Source organism: Anser brachyrhynchus, assembly GCF_964034855.1.
Source record: "Anser brachyrhynchus genome assembly, chromosome: 1".
Taxonomy (NCBI): Eukaryota; Metazoa; Chordata; class Aves; order Anseriformes; family Anatidae; genus Anser; species Anser brachyrhynchus.
In genome coordinates, this window is record NC_137694.1 from 17,611,870 (window position 1) to 17,633,089 (window position 21,220).

Genomic DNA, 21,220 nt, shown 5'->3' on the forward strand with positions numbered 1-21,220 from the left:
GCCCCAGAGGCCAGTTATGACTGTTACAGAAATTCATCTTTAGAGCAGAGTAATGTTTCATCATTATATTTGTGTCATGATTTTTCTGACACGTTAATTTCAAAGATAAGTTATTGAGCATTCAGGCATATTTGTCAAACAGACAAATGAAAACATTCTGTATATTCATTTTCTGAAACAACAAAACATAACTATTGTAGGGTGGCAGGAACTGAAGTTGAAAACCTTTCCTACATTGTACACTAGGAATTTCTTAACATTCAACCATGTAGGGAAATAAAAAGCAAAACTAAGCCTTCACTGAAGTTAGTAACCAAAGTTCTGTGGAATTCCTGAGGGCTGGGATTATACTTGTGCAGTTCTTGCTCTTTCAGTTACAAATAAATAAATAAATCAATAAATAAAAAATCAGACAAATCACACAAATTCCTTTTGTTTTTGAGGCATTCAGAAATAGACTTTTTCCTTTACACTTTGTCACATGGAGAGAATGGTCCTCAAATCCTTTAGCTAAAGGACTCATACACAACATTTTTCAAATATAACATCCAACATGACATTCCACTGTGTTCTTGTAGGGGATAGTTAAACACCATCATTCTATGAACTGGGTGTCAGGATGGGATGAAGTAACTAGCCCATTATTCTACATGCACTCCTTTCTTTTCCTTCTCTAGAAGGCCTGAGTGCCAGGGCTAATCTCATACATGTTAGCTGATTCTTTTGTTCTTTAACTTAAAACTTGGAATATATCTCTATTGCTCTTTAGTGATACTTATTTTTCATAAGAGCCTTTCTGAGTGAGGCAAACAGAGATACTAAAAATGTTACTCAGTTTCCAAGAATTCAGAAAATAATTTTTGAGTGCCTCAGCTCAAAATTCGTGTTAATGCATATTGTCTATAAAGTACCAAATAGTTACTCCATAAAAATCAACTCCTTCCTGAGATATCTCATAATGGAAGCATATAAATTGTTCTCAGAATCACAGAATCACATAATGATTGGGCAGTATTTGTACATACTAATGATTATGGTTGCCTGACTGCATGGGAGAAAGAATGAAATCACAGAAAATATGTAACTCTCCCTCATAAAAGTGCACAACTACATGTATAAGTGTTCAACATGACAATCTAGCCTACAATTCATCTAAATAAAATTAGAAAACCAAATGCAGATTCCATATATTCTCAAAAGTCATAGCTTTAGCTTTCATTCCACCACCCTTAAGTCCTGCTTGCACTAACTGTAATAAAGCATATTTCTCATAGCTGGTTTCTTTTGAGCATGTTACAGACATGTTACTCTGTCTTAAAAAAAAATAATAACAAATTCATTGTACACTTGAAAACATTTTTTTTATTATTATTATATTTTTTTCTGAGACAGTGTCCACAAATTTCTCTTTTGACAGAATTTTGGAAAGCATTTGTGTGTGATGGCATGAACCAAACTGAAGATAGTTCCTTGGTTGGTTAGTCAGGGCAACTCAGTGAAATAAAATAGAGGAAAGCTTAGCAGAGCTGTATAAGGTCCAGTAAATGTACCTGATAAGTTGGATTCTCTTCTTTCTTTCAAAGGTCTTAGGCTTTGCTTGTCTATATACTAGTACATTTTTGATTGCTCTGCCCGCTTATATTAATATAAAATATAGAATTACTGAGGTTGAAAAGACCTTTAAGATCACCAAGTCAAACCATTAATCTGACTTACTGAGTCCCATCACTAAACCATGTCTTTTGGTACCACACCCACACATCTCTTAAATACCTCTAGGGATGGGGACTCCAGCACTTCCCCAGACAGTCTGTTCCAATGTTTGACTGCCCTCTTTGTGGAGAAATTCTTCCTAATATCCAATTTAAACCACCCCTGGTGCAACTTGAGGCCATTTCCTCATGTCCTGTCAGTTGTCACCTAAGAAAAGAAACAGTCTTCTTGCTGAAGCCTCCTTTCAGGTAGTTGTGTAGAGGACTCTGCCATTTGGAGTTGATGCTTGATTTGAGTCACTTGCATTGGACTAATACAAACAGGATGGGCTATCCAGGGTGCCAGAATAGCAAGATCTGTTAGTTGGGTTGTCCTTTCATCCAACATGCATGTGGAGGGTTTGACACACTGCCAACGTCAACTGAATTTCCCAAAGTGCAGTTTTATTTATGAAGATTTTTGATGTGATAAAAATACCACAGGGGCTTTAAAATGACCACTTTAAAATGAATCAAGCATTATGTAACACTGTCTTATGTCCTATTCCATTGATGCTGTGATAGAGAGAGGAAAACTTTTCCGTGTTGTGTTTTTCTCCATTAAAATGCAACAAACAAAGAGAAAACAAAAACAGCAGCAACAACAACAACAAAAAACAACCAGGAAGCAGATGTTCCACTTGTGAAATGAAGCCTTAAACAGTCCAGTATATCTATGCAGGATGTGTTTTATGCCCATCACTCAGCTTATGTATGTGCTGTAATCAACAAGAGGTGTAACAGCACATTTTGTTCCTGCTTGGAAGAGCAGAAAAGTGGCTCCCACAGCACATTACTGCAATATGCCCTGAAGAGTCTTACGGTAGGAAGCAGGCATTTTTATTCAGACAGTGGCATGTCTATTCCCTCATCCTTTATCATTATTTGTGTCTGTAACAGGAGCCCTGGTAATGTATTGGGTCTCCTTATCCCTAGCATTATACATACTTATAATAAGAAAACAGGACTGACCTGTAAGAAAAAGGTCAGGATTTAACATTATAACTGTTACTATAATTTTACCCTAGTTCTGTGGTTAACAAGACAGTCAGCTGCTTTTTGTGTTCACTGAACAAATGCAGAAAGTAAGGGGGATTGATTTTAGCAAAGAATGAATAATTGGATGATGAGTGCCTCTTTTTCATGTGCTATGGTACAGTCCTTTCTTATTTGGATCAACATTCAATTTAAAATAGATTTTATTTTTTTTTCTGTAGCATTTGCAGGTCAGTGAGCAAAAGCTTTCCTCCTTGAAATACAGGAGCAAATTTTTCATTTCCTGTACTGTATATAGGTCTTTGTGATGAAACAACTACCGAGCAGCTTCAGTGGCACAGAAAAACTGCGTTTGAGGCAATTTCTGGTATGATAAGAATGGAATTGGGCTAATTTGAGGAAACCTCATAGAAAGTGTTGGAAAGATACAAATGTGATAGCTTTGGGGTTGTATGGTGATTATTTCTGAGTATGACATAAATATATTTGAATATATATATATATATGTCAAAGGGATTAACATTCTTAGGGTGAAGTTTAATGATATCTTGTACAGAATCAATTTGGTGAAAGTCTGTCAGTGTGCAGGAAGGTAAGTGGGCCCAGAGAACAACCTCTCTGCAATCAGAACTGTTGACTTTAATGCTGCTACCTGTGGATTCTGCTAAATTTTCTGTAAAGGCCTAATCATGTTCAGAAAAACATGAGGATTTAAGCCAACAAAGAGCACATTGTCTGAGAGAGGGGAATGAAGGTGATGTCCTTGGTCAGGCATTGGGATATCTGCAGAAAACCTGACATGCTTCTGTGAGTTCAGGAATATTATAAATACTATAAAGGATCAAATTTGGGCTGCTGCACAACAGAAACTATTAAAGTAGGAGACTACCGGCCAAAAGAGATGCAGGAGGAATGATTTCTTTGCTCTTCCTCTCTGTGCCTCCAAACACACATATTTGAATAGAACAGCAGGTGATGACAGGAGTGATCTTGCCTGTGTTCTCTGTATAGCATTGGCTCCAGGCTCTGACAACACACTCCATCCACAAACACAAGGAATGAACCGTATCAAAATGTGTTTCTTCCTCAACATTTCCTCCGCATCTCAACTCATTCACTCACTCTTTCAGAAATACAGCAATGCTCTGGCTATACTACAGACCTCCTCCTGATTTGCTTCCTTTTGTTCTCTTCATGATGCAACAAGGCAGTTCTGATTCAGGTCTGCAGAGGAAAAGAAGTTAATTCAGTCCACAGCTGCTTCACAAACAGCCTCTATGTCTCCAGAAAAGAAAAAATAATGCAGGTTAAATGAAACCCTCTTGCACACCAGACCGAATCTCATCTTAAATTATATTTTATTTTTAAAAATTTCTAAAGGTTATTGTATTCATGTAGTCATTTTGACGAACAGTACATACATGAACTTGTCCTACATACTGCAGAAAATGCACTTGATCCACCTTCTAAGAATGAAAGACTCATAGGCATTTATTCTAAGAAAGATAAAGGCTTAGTGAATACATGTGTATGTAGTTATGGAGAGGAGGGTGTAGTGAGAAGAAGAGAGATTCACTCAAGCAGATAAAGCCTCAAAGGAACAAACACTTCAAGCCAATGTCATCTCTCAGAGTGTTCAATTCTTTGATCTTTCCATTATCTAGTGTTTAAATTTCTATGTAATTAGCACATCTAAATGACTCCTCATTTTTCCAAATAGTTGTATTCACTTTTTATGTAATATAATTTTTAATATTAATATTGATTTATTATGTGCAAAATAGCCATCATGCATATTATATAGATTTCTTCTCTGTGTTTCATTTAAGCAATTGCAGTGCGTGGAATAGATCATTATTTGGGGTAAACAACAAGTCATATTGATTTACTGTGGCACAGAATGTGGCGTGGTGACTGTAAATCAGGGAGTTATATATTAAAGTCAAATAAAATCAGAGGAGGATTTAAGGTACTTAAAAAAAAACACCACCACCACCAACAAAAAAACTGTTAGCTTCAATGTCAGCCGAACAGAAACTCCAGTATTGCAGTAAATATGAAATTAACCCCAAGGAAGGGTGTATGACTATTATTAATCCATAATGACATTTTGTCTTGGAAAGCAGTGATTCAAAGATGGGTTAGGGGTCATTGTAGCTAATCGCCTCAATATGAGCTTTTAGCACAATACTGCAGTGAAAGGGCCTAATGCAACCTTCACAAGTATAAAATGGGTAATTGTGAGAAGCAGAAAAGCAATTTTACCTCTCAACACAACAATGACATAATTGCTGCTGGGGTATAGTTCTCCATTTCGGTGTTCTCACAGCAAACAGGGTATAGTAACATTGAACACGATAAACCTCGTGATGTAAAATTGCTTTTATTGATATAAGAAATCTGTTCCATTATTTCCCCATCAGTACTGGCCTCTGCTGCTCACAAACAAGGAAGAACCTATCGGGTATATGACAAGTGGCAGTCTAGGCTGTAGTGACAATGAAATAGTGGAGTTCAAGGTCCTGAGGGATGTAGGAAGGACAGCAGCAGGGTGCAGACCCTGGACTTGAGGCAAACTATGGACATACACGGACATGGAGGCAGGGGTAACCTAAACATGGGAGAAAATTGCAGTGACCCAATGATCAGCATTTGTTCCTGAACACAGGACGAGCCATTTAGCCATGCAGTGGAGCTAAATGTTTGAATGTGTGACAATTTTAGCCGTGGTTCATCTAGGGCAAAATGTGACACTACTGGGTCCTGTGATATTTGTTGCCAGATTTTTAAACCTGGAGCACCTTAAGATATGCTTTTATTTATGTCTTTAATTCCATAATTAGAGCTTTTGAAAAATAAATAAATAAATAAATAAAGAGAATAGAGAAATAAAGTATCACTCTCTCCAAAATACAGTGTTTAACTAAATAAAACACAATATTTTCATATATATATATATTTTACAATAAGAAAGGGTAGCAAAATAAGATATATTAACAAAGGGTTTTTTTAAACATTTGCAAGCTATATCAAATTATCTTGAAAAATACTTATTAAGGAAATGTAATATTTTCATAGAGTTTATTTTCTTAATGATTAGAGACAATATTTTTTTTTCTTCTTTTGAAGAGTGAAGGCACTAAGTCCTTGTGACAACTGGACACACATTCCTTCTTCCAGCCTTGAAATTAATGGGAAATTTTAAAAATCATATATGTTTAAAACCTTTCTGCGTATTTTTATGTCAAGTTTCCATGTCTCTCAGTTTTGCATCAAAACAAATTCAACAGAATGGCTGATAATTCCCCCTTTCTAAACAAATAGGTCTATTTATTTAAAAAAAAAAATATCAGGGTAACAAGTAGATTACAATGGCTGCAGAAAACAAACACAGAAGTTTTGTATTCAGAGTCATGATGCTGGAAAAGAGTGCCCATGAAGAATAAAAATATACTATTACGTCAGTATTTGAAGAAAAAAAAAACCAACAATTGAAATGAGTGTTTTCCCAATAGATTATGAACATCTAATCACAAAGACATTTTCAAATATTTTCTCCAAGTGATCTGTGCTTCTTTCAGAACTGAGAATTAGAACGTGTGATAATTCCTTAATCAAGGGAATATTATGACATTAATATTTTAATGTTAGTATTCTAAAACAGATCTGAATTGCCTATTGGAGGTGCTAATTTTTCCTGTTTTTGCTAGCTAGAATTGCAATTATTTGACCATAAGATGAATTCAGGTTTTGGTCCTGGGATTCTTATGCCAAATGTTGTGCACTTTCGAAATTTGCTAGTAGTTAGTTGTTTGTTCTTAAATAATTTATTCTTTTGATGACAAGCTATTAGTATGAAACATTCAAAGTGAGTTTTAATTGACAGGAAAACAAAACAAATAAAAAAAAAACCACAAAACTTAAAACCAATTCATCTTTTTGTTTGACCTCAGTATAATGTTTAAACAATGAGAAATGACATGGTCTGAGTAATGAAACTATAATTCTCACCTTGTGCATGAGTAGGTACAACACTGGAGTCTGAGTGTTAAACTCACAAGGTGTGAAATATTATACCATAACTCAAGAACCAGTCAGATCTTAATTTATCAGAGAAAAAAAAAAAAATAATTGGAACATGGTACAAGAGCAACAAGCATAACTTCATACTACTAGCTTAGAAAATTTGTGTAATATTGCACTAAAAAAAGAAAAAAAAGCGGGGGGTGGGGGGAGGGGGGAGTTTCTAGGTATGCATTACTCATACAGAAAACATAATCAAAATTTTCCTGTAGGTTTTCATAGCCAGGTGAGCTCTGAGTGATGCATGCAGTGTTTGCTCTCAGCTGCTTGTCTGCTGTGAGACGCGGTGGTTAGTTCTCCAGCAGCAGATGGGGAATAGAGGTACCCTGACCCCGAGAATCAGACCATTTGTGCAGAGATAGGAAAGCACCAAGGGGAACATTTAAAAATTCTAAATTCCGAGGATGTGAGTGATAGTTGTAGGTAACCAGGGGGACTGCCTTATTGTGCCCTTCTTCTGTATTTATAAATAGTACTGTTTACCTCATTCCATTCTCTGAAGATCCTCAACTCCACCATCTCATGGTAACTGCAGCCAAGGCTGTCCCCAGACCTTTACATTCCTCCAATTTCTTTCTTTTTGTAATTATTATGCCCAGCAGAGCACCTCTGTTATATCCATAGCCACATTCATGCTATATCCATCTCTCTCCATCTCAGCATGCCAGTTAGATGGGCTATTCTGCCACATCTACATGATCCCAACTGCAACTGTCCTACATCTGCACACAGACCCCTAGATTCTCATGTTTGTTTCTCATGCCATGCTCATCAGTTTACAGACTTTACCAGTTGAAAATCTCCAGGACACTGGGAAACCTCTTCCAATGATTGACTGGCTTCATGGTGAAAACGTTTCTCCTATACCAACTTGGAAGTTCTCTTGTTTCAGCCTATATCATTTTCTCATCTTCTCACCATGGACAATTTCAAAGAGCTTGGCTCCATCTTGACAATTTCTTCACAGGTACTGGGGTTGATGTTAGATCTGTCCAAAGGGAATTTCTCTCCAGGGTGAATAAGACTGGATCCCTTAAACTCTCCTTTCAGGGCAACTGCTCCAGCCCCTGACTATTGTGTTTGCCCAGTGCTGAAGCCACTCCAGTTTACCAAGGAGTTCCTTCTACCAAGGGCCAAAATTGGACTCTGTATCATTCCAATAATGTATTTTGACAAAGTAATAGATATCTCATTAACCAACCCAACACACCCAGTACTTTTGATTACTATTACTAATATTTTCAATTATTTTTTTCCTCATATGTTTCAAAGACGCAGCCAAAGAAAACATGGCAAGTTGCTGGAACTGGGGAATGGGCCTCCAACAAAGGTATCAGAAAATGAATGAATCTAGCAAATGATTTCAAAACTAAATATTGAATAAAACAAACAAACAAAACCTCCTGTACAAATCAGTAGAACAAATACAGAATAAAAATACAAGGGAAAATTCATTAAAAATATTCAATATGAATGTAATATTTCTGGTTTAATAAATCTTTAAGCCCTTTATTAATCCCTGGAATTAATAAGGAAATACCAGAGCCTTGTGCTTTACATGTTCCATACTCCTCCTTCAGCAACAACTATAAGTAGGATAAATGGCTATATAAACTTTAGTCTGACTTGATAGAAGTTTGCCCTTGTGAACTGAAAGAGACAGGTCAGTATTGTAGCTGTTCTGAAAAGTAATGTTTTCCCTTTTGAGAGAACTGCTGCAAGTATCTGTTTCCAAGGACAGAGGCAATATTTGAGCACAGGCAAATTACACAGTCAGTGCATATATGGATACAAGGGCATGATGTCCTCTCTCATTTCAAATGAGTGGTCTAGAAGAAGTCATTTCATTTGTGGTTGTGAAAGAAGAGTGATTTATCTTGCAGCTTGGTAATTAACAATGCCCTATCAGTGACAACAAACATAACAGTTCATTGTGAACCTTTTGATATGTAATATTACAAACTACTGTACATAAATGCTTTCCTTTGGTCAGGTTGTTCCTGCTTGTTCCTCAGGTGATCTTTGGTGATTGTCAACAGATTGGAGAACTGGAAGTGGCACCAGCAAAAGAGTTCAGCTCAGTAAGAACTGCTTGAGAGAGTAAAGGTTTCTAGATCAGAATCTGACTGATTTTACTACGTACCTGGAATCTTCCCCAAATGACAGCATAAGAAGTAGCATATGCTAGATTTTGTAGTCTGTTAAATAGTACACTGATTATAGCAATTATTATAATATGTCCTCTAACTAATGACAATGCATGTCTGGAAGACTGTGAAATATTGAAGCTTGTTGAATTAACAAACAAACAAAAGCAATTGGAGTACCAAGAATAATTCATCAAAATATGACATGACAAATTCCTACTATTTTTGATATTTCATAATTTGATATTGTAATGTGTTTCAGAAAAAAATGATAGATTAATCATTTGAGCTGTCACTAAAACACTATAATATTTAATTTTTGTTGAGAGGTGGAAAGTGATTGCCAGTTTTAGTGTGAATTACACAACAAACAGATTAATGAAGTGAGAGAGGTTATGCTATATTGTCATTTATTAATTATCATTTAATAATTATCATTACTATGATTTTTTAGGACTTGATTTCTTATATAAATCTTGCTGTTGGCATCAGAAAGGGCAGATTCAGCTGGTTTCTCTCTTCTTTGTTTCTTTGTTTCTTTTTTTATTTTTCTCTTTTATTTTTCTTGACTTTGTTCTCAGGAGGCACTTACTTGATCAGAGTGGAATATAATGACAAAAAAGCCTCCTGGATGCTCTGTTATCTCAGAGTAGCACTTTTCCTATCATTAAGCTCTACAGCAGCTTTTCCCTCCTGTTTCTTCCCAGGAAGAAAGAGCAAACACAGGAGTGGGAAACGCATGACACTAAGAAGGGGTCAATCAGAAGGACTCAGTCTTCACTTTAAAGCATGAAGATTTCTGCTGGCTTTGAGTACTGCAACTAGCATCCATACTTTCGTAATCTTGAAGTAAGACTGTTACAGCATATTCTATATGGACTATATATGTACCCTGTCTGGAAACTAGTCTTTGGCCAAAATGTAGCATCTTGCTCACTATAGAAGGGATTCAGACATGGACTGAAAACATGACTGGAGATAAGAATAGGTCCCCAGACGATAAAGAAGCTAAGAACAAGATATGCTTAATTTAGGACTATTAAAAATAAGAGGAAAACCAGTCAATTTACAGAAAACAGCAGATAGTATACAAAAAGTAAATAAGAAATTAGTTTTGAAACTTTTATTATAAAAGGATATGGCAACTTGTATCTCAGGGAATAGTTTTATTATTGATTGAACTGGAAAATGTGCAGGATGTTTTCAATTACTTCTTGTGACTAAATTGTTAAAACATACTTCTAGCCATTGAGTCAGTCACAGAAGAGCAAGCTAACAGGGTAACTGCTCTTGCCTACCATTGCACTAGTCTAACAATGACCCTTTAGACCTGACACTGATGAAGATATCTTAGTCCATGCCTCTAGACCTGATTGAAACTTTACTTCAGGGGCCTGAAATGAAATCAGAAGAGTTATATTTGTCTTTAAGACATATTTATTTCCACTCCAAGTTAGGAAGCTGTCTCTTCACAAATTGTGTGGAGTTCAGCACATCATTTTATTTTTTTTCAGACAATTCATTACCTTTTTACTTAATTCTGGGTGACATGTTTGTCCATCCTCTGGAGCTTTTTCTGTGTCTGTAAGACAGAAAACAACTTAAGAAAATTGAGTTCTCGAAGGCATGTGTTATAGAATATCAAAAGGCTTTACATTAAAATTGGTTATTTCTGCTTACTTTCCAAACAGAAGTAAATCATAAATCAGTTCTCCATTGATGTAAGAAAGGCATAACAATATGATATCTAATAGGACTGACTAATCTGTCTGAAGTTTAAGCTAGTATGAAACTTTTGGAGATGTTGTACATGGTTAGAAATCAAATAGATGAAATGAGGACATTTAGGTAGAGTATTGTTGCTAAGTGCATAGGCAATGCAGTTTTTTTTTTTGCCTTTTTTTTTTTTTTTGCTATACATATTCCTGTGTCAGCTAATACTTTAAGACCAATAAGAAAGGGCTTGTTTATTCCTAATAAATAAATAAATAAATAAATACATACATACATACATAAAATAAATTGCACTGGACAAATTGTCTTTAGTTATAAATCATAGAGTGGCTTGCATTGGAAGGGATCTTAAAGACCATCTAGTTCCAACCCTTCTGCCATGGGCAGGGATGCCACCTACTAGATCAGGTTGCCTAGGGCGTCATCTAATCTGGTCTTGAACACCTCTGGGCATGAGGCATCTGCAACCTCTCTGGGCAACCTGTTCCAGTGCCTCACCACCCTCAGTGAAGAATTTTCTCCTAACCTTTAATCTAAATCTCCCCTCTTTTAGTTTAAAACCATTTCCCCTCATCCTCTCATTATCAGGCTGAGAAAATGTTCTTTATAGGAGATAATTGGGAGGAGTCATGCTAAGTCCCAACAGCCTTATCAAACTGAGGGCTATTTACAAAAATATTTTTACCCTGCAGCTGGAGGAATGAATAGAAGTATGTATATGACAGTCTGAGCTAAACAAAGCATTCTTTTACTTCAGCTATAAGATAAATGGGAATAACAGGTACAAGCTCTGTGCTATGTGACAAAAGTAAATTTGGTTGAAGAACTGCACTTAATACTAATAAAGTGCCCAAGGAAAATATCCTCAACATACATATAAGTAAAAAAGTACAAAGGAAGCTGGACGAGGATTGTTATGACAAAAATTATAGTGCAAATAGGAAAAGGCACACCCTTCATTTTTATCTACTGATTTCACTTTTCAGTAACATGTACCAGTTAACTGAGCATCTCCAATTGCTGTTCAGACTTTAAGATGTGTGTGCTTTAACTTAGGAATGTATTTTATGGCTAAATTTTAGGAAGGTAGTGAAAATATCATCTTTAATTCTCCGAATAATGAGAGACAGGTACCTTTGAAGACTTCTACAAGAGACAGCCTTTCTGCTGTACTTAATCATTTAAACAGAAGAAGGCATGTCCTTTTTCTATAGATTTTCAAAGCATCTTCTATCATTCATTGATTCAAGGGAATGGGTTTGCTCTACTACCATCTACATTTTAAGTGTAAAAGCATTGATGGAGCCACGCAGACTAGTCAAGCAAGCTCACTATACATCATTAGTAAAACTGGACAAAATGTATTGTTGCAGAGACATATATTTTGTACCTGTCCCAGGCATTAACAAAATTATTTGTTTATTAACTGAACGATTTTATCATGTTTAAAAATTAGGACCTAAATATCTCAGCCTCATCCTAATCAACTGATGTTACACTTGTTCAGTGCTCTTTCGCTTCGCAAAGCTGCAAATGGAGCAGAGTAACAGGGAAAGGAATTACAAAAGAACTAATCAAATTAATTTAACCAATGGAATTGCACAAAGAGTAGGTATTATTTACTGCACACAACAGTGGAACAATCAGGGCTGCAGACTTTTCCTTAGATAGTGTATTGGACTGTTTACCTTGTTACAACTTTGTGCAAGTAAGATTTTTCTTTATTTGAAGAATATGACATATGATAGAGATTAGGTTTTATTCTTCCTATGAAACATATAGAAGTACACTGGCCTGAAGTGCAATTATGTATAGGCATCAAGAGACATCTGACCCTGCATCTTACTACGTATTGTTTAGTTTTATTTCATTTCCTTTCATTTTCTTTTAGAATAAGGAAATATATATTTTCATATTCCCCTGTGATATTAAGTCACAAAAACATCATCTGCAATTAAAGTAGCATAAATAGATTTATAAATTCAGCTAGATAAGACATATGCCAGTCACCTCTGACCTTCTCTGCGAATAATTTACTTGTCCATTTCAAGTCTCTTTTCACTTCATTCAGCAAGTAAGGAAATGAAGGACTGGTCTCTGAAAGAAATCAGCAGAGTATGTGATGTTTTGACAAGGCAAACAGTGTTTCCAATCATACCTTGAAGTCTAGTTCATAAGATTTTGTTGGAAAAAAAAAAAAAAAAGATTATGAAGGTGTACCTTTAATCATGTTTTAACTCCAGAAGAATATGTTCTTCCTGAATTGTCTTAACCGAAGACTAATAGATTCAATTTACTTAAGCAGCTGTTCAGAGGAAATGATGCTCAAAAGCTGCAATATGACTTTGTGGATTTGAATGCTGTAAACCATCTAAATCATACTCATACTTTCTTTTAGATCATGGAACTTAGATTTTCCAAAGTGAAATTAAATTTAGGGAGGAAAAAACAATGGTAGTTGATGATTAGTTCTGAAAATAATGGTGATGACAAAGTAGTGAATTTAAACTACCAAGTAGATTGTGAGTCTGTCTTTCTGGCCATATCTGCACAGAAACACTTTGGCTTACCTCAAATACCTTTGCTAAAGTTAATACTTAGTATATTCTGATATAAAGTTGGGAGATAAGCCTAATATACCAGTATTGACAGTTTTTAGAGTGAGTATGAATATTCTTAGTGGTAGAATATATCCGTATTACATAGGTGCCACATTACATTTGTCTAGAAATGAGTGATGTTAAGGACGGCTACTGAAGACATGAAGTGAGAAGCTTCATAAATTCAGGCATAAGGAATTTATTTTTTTTTTTTCATTTTCTAGTCTGTTTTTCTCTCTATTGTAAATGTGCAATATAGTCTTTGTATAGAGAAAGTTCTCAACTCAGAAGCATTTTTTTTTATATATACTGTGCCTATGATGCTGTCACTGAAGTGTGTTGCAGTGAAATGTAGGCTAATCCATGCTGAATATGAATTCCCATATTCTGCAAAATAAGTTAGTAAACTTCATGTTGTGTCTTCACAGTGACTGAAATGAAAACCTTGCCAGGGATCTATTCTTTCTTTCATCAATAGAATATGAGTCATAATTAGATTTAGAATTGAAATGGAATTAGAAATCTTTGAGAGGGAATCTGAAAGGAGCTTGGAGTCTAAGATCTCTTTCTTGTGTTGTTGTGGTAATTATGAAAGACAGGTCTTGTTTGGGCCAAAAATGTTGGTATCACAAATAGAATCATGAGGGCTTTGGAAGAAAATGAAGACTGCTTTCACTTCAAATGCATTTGGATTAAATTTTGCCAGTTATGCATTTTCATTTGTAATTGTCTTGCTCAAAATTATAAGTGAATAGCATTGGAAAACTGGAGCCATGCTGAATTATTCCCAGGTAATATATTACTGACTGTAGAAGCCATTCTTTCAAGAAGTTATTAGGATATCTGAATTTTCCTTCTGAAATCCTTGAACTGAATTAAATCTGCAATAGGTCATGTGAAAACGATTTAGGGAGACATAAAGAGAGAGAGTTCTGATATTTCCGACAAAAAATCCAGGAGCTGAAGGCCTCTTTTAGTTTCTCATTCTCAGATGCTCTGGGAGAGAACAAATTCTATTCAAGCAGGAGATAATTTACATGCTTCTGACTTGAGAAGACGGTATGGGGATCAGCTGGGCTCCAGAAATCTACTGTCATGAAGACTTTGTAGATCAAGACAATATTGGAATGAGGCAAACAGGTATTTCAGAGATTACATGCACAGCTAGACAGGAAATTATCTGTGATACTAAACCTGAAGTTTTCTTCAGATATATATGATATAGTGTTGAATATTTTAATAAAGTAACCCTAATTAAAATAATGTACTGTCTTCTGAATAAGCAAATATTAACCTGCTCTAACCTATGTTGTGTACAACCAGTCATTTTTCTTTATGTATGACCTAAGTACCACTGTTATTTGTTAATTATTTATGTTTTAATTGTGTTCCAATTTTTAAATTGCAAAAATAAATCTTCCTCATACATTAGAGTTTTTATTTTCATACATGCCCATAGTCATAGATTATACCTCTGAACATCTGGATAATTTTGAAAGGCTCAAGGCAATATTCTCCGTGCATGCAGACAGCAAAGTTCTAGAGCTACAATCCTTCATATAGATTTGAGTGAAAAAGTTTGACCTGAACTCTTTTTTTTTTTTTTTCCCAGAAGAAAAGTAAAATAAGCAATGGTCTTGCTACTTAATCTTTCCATTTAAAAAATGCAAGAAATTGTAGGTAGCGTACAATAATAGATGTGACACAACTGGTCAGAAAAGAGATCACAGTTGTAAATTAATTGTAAATCTACGTTTGAAATAGGAATAGACTTATTTTTTTTCAGGTTTCTGTAAGTCTCTTCTCTGTTTAGACATCTGTTAAATATATATAGCTATGGTTCCCAATTTCATTAGAATCTTCTAGGGCATAATGTATGTATATGCCTCTGCATTTTTGGATGAAGAATAGAAAAGGTTCATATCCTTCCATCTACCTTAAAAATAGAATTTAAATATTCTAAATCATAGATATATTTTGTTAATTATTTCTAGGTAAACATATGATGATTTAACATTTACTATAATTTAAGATGCGTCTCTTTGATTTATGATCACCAACATATTAAATATATTTTGCTTTTGAAATAGTGTGCTGCAAAAGATTTCTTTAAAATGTGCAAGTAGCTTTCCTAAAGTGATTCTCATATCTTTTTACAAAATAGATGCACAGAATGAAAGCTGCATATTGAGAAATGGCACTTTTAATGAATAAATCCTCAAAGTTTCCACAAAACTTACTCTATAAATCACTTTGACATTTTAGATAAGTATCATATTCTTTCCCTCTTCCTTTGTTAAGAGTCCATAGAGTTGCTTTTAGCTTGTGAAAGATAAGAAACATCTGACTGCATTTTTAGTAGTTGTATAGACACAAAGTGAAAAAAAATGAAGTCTCCATTTTTATTTTTTTTATAACTTTGGTTATATCACTATGGAAATGGCCCTGCAATTTAGTCTGTGTAAAACTTTAAACAACCATGACTGCTTCTGCTTACATATTCATCTTAATCTTATAATGCCATTGGTGTCACATATTTAAATCATGTTTTTAATGCATTTGATATGGAGCATGGTGTCCTGAATGAGTTCATTGGATTTATTTTCTACAATGTCTTAGACTGGCTTACTGTAATAATGTCTTATCTTTAAATTTGAATATAGCTGTGACAGATCTGTATTTGCAAAATTGTTGTGATGAGCTTACTTTAAGTAGCGGCTATTAAAGCAAATTTAAGAAATGTTTCTTTCAGCAGCTTCACACATATCATAGTATAAGAGATCAGGAAGGTTAAAAAAGAAAATGCTATGATGTCCCTTTAATGGATTCAAAGGAACATTTTTTTTATCTTTACTCTGCAACCTCTGTTCCTTTCTCATACTCATAGTCATGCTCAACAGACACTCCAGAGCATTTCTCTTAGTTCTCACTTGCCCCAAGCCAGAGTGGGAATCACTCAGATCCCCAGAGATCCCAAAACTTTTGTCACTGTCAAAATTTACTTCTCAGTTTACAGTAATAAGCAAAGTCCACACTGCCTCTTGATCATTAACATTAATGTAGAAATGCCCTCATACTAGGTCTGAATTTTGTGGAAGTGTTTCCACAGTGCCTGAGAAGTTTCTCAGTCTTTGACAGCTGCTGGGGAAGAAAAGGGAAGGGGAAGGGGAAGGGGAAGGGGAAGGGGAAGGGAAGGGGAAGGGGAAGGGGAAGGGGAAGGGGAAGGGGAAGGGGAAGGGGAAGGGGAAGGGGAAGGGGAAGGGGAAGGGGAAGGGGAAGGGGAAACAAATTCTCAAGCTCTTGTGTTAATTTCCAGTTTCCTTCCTGCAGAGTCCATATCTTCTGTGAATGATAAATCATGCCATCAATGCTTGAAGGCATGAAAAAGAAGCTGTATGACATAACAATGTTCAGTGCAATTTATCTTGAAATATGACCTGACATGTAAGAGTCTTAATTTGAAATATTTTTTTCCTTTCGTTCTTATGAATATGTACATATAAATATGTACTTCTTCATCCTGCTACATCTTTTTAGGCTTATTTTTACATACCAGACCTGGATGAATAACTAGAGTAGCTGACATTGGTAAGGACAGATTTCATACAAAACCAATGGCTCCCAATTAGGAAAAATAGTAATATAAATTTGGGGTGTGACTGCAACTGGGAAAATATCGTAAAGAAAAGGATGAAACTTCATTCAATTTGTGAAGCTAATTAACATCAATTGGCTGTTCTTTAAATGTTAATAATAAAGGAATGTATTCATAGGAGTGTTTCTAAGAAGCCAAATAATAAAATAAAAAAGTAATATTTACAAAAAGTGGATTAGTAACTTGCCTCCCTCAACCTGCTAGCAATCTATTGCAGTCCAATAAGCAGGTGGGCCTTCTTTGCTATAGAGACACCTTTCTGGTTCATTTTCAACTCCTAGTGTCCTTGATTCTTTCCTGCAGAGCTGTTTTCCAGCCAGCTAGCCCCAGTTTGTACTGCTGCATGGGGTTATTCCTCCTTAAGTGCAAGACTTTGCACTTACCTTTGTTGACCTGAATGAGGTTCCTGTTCATCTGTTTTCCTGGCCTGTTCAGATCCTCTGAATGGAAGAATACGGTCTATCAGCCCTTCCTCACCCTTTTGTTTACAAATTTGATGAGCGTGCACCTTGTCCCATCAGCCAGGTCATTAGTGAAGACGTTTATACTAGTAGTGACTGGTCATCATGCTACTGATCACAGGCCTTTACACCAGCAATTCATCTAGTTTTCTGTCTGCCTCACCATCTACTTTTCTCCTCTGTATTTTATCTGTTTGTCACTAAGGATATTATGGAAGACAGTGACAAAACCCTTGCTAGATGATATAAAGAACATCCACTGCACTCTCAGCTGAGCCAGCCATTTCATACAAAGTTATCCAATTGGTCAGGCAGAATTTTCCCTTCATAAATCCAAGCTGATATTTCCTCATCACCTTCTTGTACTTTGTATGTTTAGAAATGGTTTCCAGGATGATTTGCTCTATCACCTTCTCAGGGACTGAGGCGAGTCTTACTGGCCTTTATTTTCGCACGTCCTCCTTCTTGATCTTCCCACTTGAGTCTGGAGATGCCAAACTACAGAGGAATCTGTGTTTACGATTGATAAGTGACAGATGACTTGTCTAGGCAGAAGACTGAAAAATCTCTGTAGGCATTAAAGGCAGTGTTTTTGAAACAGAAGGTAAAAGAGATGGATGTATATATGCTGAATGGAAATACGTTTTGAAAATAAATGAAACAAGCAAATCAATAACCAGCCTGAAGACTTCTAAAACTGATTGTCATTTAGTACAAGTGGCAACATGGTCCAGTTTGAGTAGGAGAAGTGTTTTCACCTGTATCTTATAAAGGTTAGAACTTGTATGCCCCAATTAAGTTGTTCTCCAATATATTGGCCCTTCAAGGATCAAACATTCCAGACATTCTTTTCAGCTGAACTAAAGCCTGTCTGAAGCATCTTGAAAGAACTAGCAAAGCCCAAGTTTGTTAGGGGACTCCTATTAAAAAAATGCCTGCATTCTGGTCTTCTCTGGAGAAAGACAAATACTTCAGGAATCACCTCCATATAAATAAGTACTTTCCATGGCTTTTGCTGTTGCTCAGATTTGGGTTCCTATGGCAGAATGAATCTTGAAGTGCCAAGTCTGTATTAGGCACCTTAGTAACAATTTATAATCTTACTAGATGTATAAAAACCCCTGAATTTGTGTTTCATTCTGGATTAAAAAAAAAAAAAAAAAAGACATAAGAAGTATACATCATATCCATAAATCTCACAGTTGATAAAGAAGAGTGGCATCCTTTCGGCATCAGATAATAGATGTTTCTAATCGATGCTTGTAAACAAGTTCTCAAGGCCACTTTGTATATACTAGGGATATCTATTATATACTCTGAAAACCTTAATCTGAATTTACCATCAGTATGTACAAATATGAAAGCATCTCTAACTCTAGTACATACTTTATAAATGTTTTGTTTCTATGTATGTGACCAAAATTTTTAGATATCACCATAAAACAAGAGCCTCATCTGCTAATGACAATGATGGAAAAGGACTTAGTGGAGAGAATGAGGAGACTGCTTTTTCAGTTACTAGTGTATGATTTGCAAAGTAGAACATAAATCTGCAAAATTTTAGTGATAGCAGGTAACCTACCTGGGGTTTTCAATAGTGTGAGGTAAATGAACTAAAATCTAATGCAGGGCATACAAATATTACTGGAAGCTTATTTATGCTCTGGCAGATGTGTTCTGTCGATATAGAAGCCACAAAGAAAAAAATTGCAAAAGCAACAGGGGCATTTGGTACTTTGCATTATAGAAATAGTCTTCATAACTATTTTGTAGGTGAGCTTTATGTTGTAGATGATTTTTCTACGGTATTAGACATGAAATTGTGAAGAAAGTGAAGTTAACAAAAGTGTTAGCAACTAATATCAGGATTTAAAAAAAAAAAAAAGTAGTAGTGTTGCTTTTTACCCCAAAAGAATATAAGCAGGGAGGAAAAGATGTACAAAAGGCAGAATTTTCCTAGCAAATTATTTTTTGACGATGCATGCAGAAACTGCAGGCCTATATCCAATGGCTGATACAAAATTTTTAATTTTTATGAAACAAAGCTTCCAGGTAAAATATATATAGCATTTGTTTCACTATTTGCAAATTTAGGTAACAAGAAGTGTAACTTTATCATCCAGAAATGTAAGCAAAAAAAATAAAATATACACCGCCAAAAGTGAAAGATCACAACAATGAGTGTATTGCTGAGATAAACAAGTTGTCCATTAATAGCAAAAGGCAGTGATATTCCATAGGCTGGACCTTGTTCACATGATGTCACTGTTATAAAAGGGGAAAGCTATAGATGGAACAAAGACACATTCAACTTCTTCCAGGAAAGGAGAAAAAAATAAGCTAGATTCAAAGTCAAAGAGGTTAGAAATAGATGATGGATAAAACAAGGGAGTTAAAGAGCATCAAAGAAATCCTTAGGAAAAGCAATACTTTAACTAATACCTCTTGAGATGCTTCAGAGCATCAAGACAAAAGAATATGGAGAGTGATGAGAGTGATAGGATGATATAAACTTCATATCAAAGCTTCTGCATATATATATATATACATATTTTTTTTCCTTTTAGAGGGTGAGACATAAGAATAGCTGAACTTTGCAAAATGGTGTTGAACTTTTCAATACCAGAGCGAGCAGACTGACAGATACACACTGGTCCCTGTCCCTTAGTTACAAACTTTGTTTTTTACTCTTTGCTTCTTGTTAGATTAGAGATTCACGTTGGTTCCAAGTTCTGACTTAGACTTCTCATTGTTCAGTTCTAGGAACAGTACTATGACTGCATATATCAACTCTGCAGAAAAAGTGTGGGTTATTCGTATGACATTTCATCAGCTTCAACATCCCATCTGGCTTTTTCTTTAGTATCTTTCATACAAGTGTCTTGTTTACAGTAAATGTGAGCACTAGTTAGACAAGATAGAGCAGTGTCAAGCTGCAGGCAAAGTAACATTTAAGCTTTTACAGGTAAAAGCTACAGTATGGTAACTTTGCCAGTCATGTGGCTATTGAAGTACTCATGCACAGTTACCCACTGTTGTAGGTATTTCTCAAGTCCAACAATCTGGTACCAGGAGATTGGAAGTAGGTTGGTTCATGTACACTGTGGACAGTTATTGATCTGATGAAGCTTGACAAAAAGTCTCTTATTTCCCACCATATTTCTACCACATATTTTCCACCACATATTTCTAATCTACTGTACCCTTTTTGTCACAGAGAAAGTCTGTGATGACCAACGTCTCTTGCACAATGGAATAGGAATGGAATTGCCTTCATTTTTCGTTTTCTTGATTGTATTTCTTGATTGTTTTCTTGATTCCAACCAAGTCAGTAAAGCATGAAGAGGTAAGGGATATGTTTAAAAAAATAAATAAAATCAAGGCTCTGTTATTTTCAGATGTCTAAGAGCACTAGGTGAAAGGAAGCTATACCTTCTAAAGCCATATGAAAATAGTAACAACATACAACAATCAGAAAAAGGCATTTCTATTCTGATTGTTCATGATATTGTCTTCTACAAATTCTTCCTCTTTTTTTTTTTTCCTTTTTACAGAAGACATTTAGATCTTTACTTTCAAATCTTTAAAGGATCTTTAGTTACACAAATGAAAGATAGAAAAGCCTTTTTGGGAGGTTGAAAAATTTTGGTGATTTATTCACACCCAACCAGTATTGTACTATTAATTGCAGATTATTATATTGCTGAAGAGTGTTTTTAATAATTTGTGCATAGTAAAAATAATATTAGTGAATATAGCAAGAGGAGTCTTACCTCTCTACTTTCATTTCCAA